This window comes from Scyliorhinus canicula, chromosome 13, assembly GCF_902713615.1.
Source record: "Scyliorhinus canicula chromosome 13, sScyCan1.1, whole genome shotgun sequence".
Lineage (NCBI taxonomy): Eukaryota > Metazoa > Chordata > Chondrichthyes > Carcharhiniformes > Scyliorhinidae > Scyliorhinus > Scyliorhinus canicula.
This window is the reverse complement of record NC_052158.1, coordinates 162,592,205-162,594,584: the sequence shown is the minus strand read 5'-3', so window position 1 is coordinate 162,594,584 and position 2,380 is coordinate 162,592,205.

The following is a 2,380-nucleotide window of genomic DNA, read 5'->3' as shown; positions in this document are numbered from 1 at the left end:
AACTGTACCACATCGTGCCCCACTGTACCACACTGTGCCACACCGTGCCCCACTGTACCACACCGTGCCACACCGTGCCCCACTGTACCACACCGTGCCCCACTGTGCCACACCATGCCCCACTGTACCACACCGTGCCACACCGTGCCCCACTGTATCACACCGTGCCACACCGTGCCCCACTGTACCACACCGTGCCACACCGTGCCACACCGTGCCCCACTGTACCACACCGTGCCACACCATGCCCCACTGTACCACACCGTGCCACACCATGCCACACTGTACCACACCGTGCCACACCGTGCCCCACTGTACCACACCGTGCCACACCATGCCCCACTGTACCACACCGTGCCCCACTGTACCACACCGTGCCACACCGTGCCCCACTGTACCACACCGTGCCACACTGTACCACACCGTGCCACACCATGTCCCACTGTAGCACACCGTGTCCCACTGTAGCACACCGTTCCACACTGTAGCACACCGTGCCACACTGTAGCACACCGTGCCACACTGTGCCACACCGTGCCCCTCCGTACCACACCGTGCCACACCGTACCACACCATGCCACACCGTGCCCAACCGTACCACACCGTGCCCCACTGTACTACACCGTGCCCCACTGTACCACACCGTGCCCCACTGTACCACACCGTGCCCCACTGTAACACACCGTGCCCCACTGTAACACACCGTGCCCCACTGTAACACACCGTGCCACACTGTACCACACCGTGCCACACTGTACCACACCGTGCCACACTGTACCACACCGTGCCACACTGTACCACACCGTGCCACACTGTACCACACCGTACCACACCGTACCACACCGTGCCACACTGTGCCACACCGTACCACACCGTACCACACTGTACCACACCGTACCACACCGTACCACACCGTGCCACACTGTGCCACACTGACGCCCTCCCACGGTAACACAGTTTACCAGACTGAATTTTTCCCACGATATGACACAATATCCCGTTGTGCTGCAGTGCCCAGCACTGAATCCTTTCCACTGCATTCGCACTGTACCCCACTGTGCCACACTGCCTCCCACTCTCTGTACCCCACTATCTCCCTCGCACTGTACCCACTGTACCCCACTGTACCACACTGCCTTCCACACTCTGTACCCCACTATCTGCCTCGCACTGTACCCCACTGTAGCCCCACTTTACTGCCAAGTACCCCATTGAGTTCTTCCCTTTGTACCTATTACAATCTGTTAATAGTTGTAGTTAATTTGCATAGTGAATGAATTTTTAATTCTCTCTGTATCAGTTTGAACGTGTTGTTTATTCTTCCTGTTACATTCATTTTCAAAATCTTTGTGTTTCTCTACAAGAAAAATGCAATAAAAATATTTCAACATTTGAAGCTTTTCCCGCAGATTGTATCTGGTTTCAACATTTTAATAAGTTTCCAATAAATGGTTTAAATTTGTGGTGCTCACCTCACCATTCATTCTGGCTTTCTCTCTTGGTCACTGTGTCACCGGCCCTGGGTCACTGTGTCTCCGCCCTGGGTCACTGTGTCTCCGCCCTGGGTCACTGTGTCTCCGCCCTGTGTCTCGCCTGGGTCACTGTGTCTCCGCCCTGGGTCACTGTGTCTCCGGCCCTGGGTCACTGTGTCTCCGCCCTGGGTCACTGTGTCTCCGGCCTGGGTCACTGTGTCTCCGCCCTGGGTCACTGTGTCTCCGGCCCTGGGTCACTGTGTCACTGCCCTGGGTCACTGTGTCTCCGGCCCTGGGTCACTGTGTCTCCGCCCTGGGTCACTGTGTCTCCGCCCTGGGTCACTGTGTCACCGGCCTGGGTCACTGTGTCTCCGCCCTGGGTCACTGTGTCTCCGGCCTGGGTCACTGTGTCTCCGCCTGGGTCACTGTGTCTCCGGCCTGGGTCACTGTGTCTCCGGCCCTGGGTCACTGTGTCTCCGCCCTGGGTCACTGTGTCTCCGCCCTGGGTCACTGTGTCTCCGGCCCTGGGTCACTGTGTCTCCGGCCCTGGGTCACTGTGTCTACCGCCCTGGGTCACTGTGTCCCGGCCTGGGTCACTGTGTCTCCGGCCCTGGGTCACTGTGTCTCCGGCCCTGGGTCACTGTGTCACCCGCCCTGGGTCACTGTGTCTCCGGCCCTGGGTCACTGTGTCTCCGCCCTGGGTCACTGTGTCTCCGCCCTGGGTCACTGTGTCTCCGCCCTGGGTCACTGTGTCACCGGCCTGGGTCACTGTGTCACTGCCCTGGGTCACTGTGTCACCGCCCTGGGTCACTGTGTCACTGCCCTGGGTCACTGTGCGGAGTCTGGGTCACTGTGTCACTGCCCTGGGTCACTGTGTCTCCGGCCTGGGTCACTGTGTCACCGGCCTG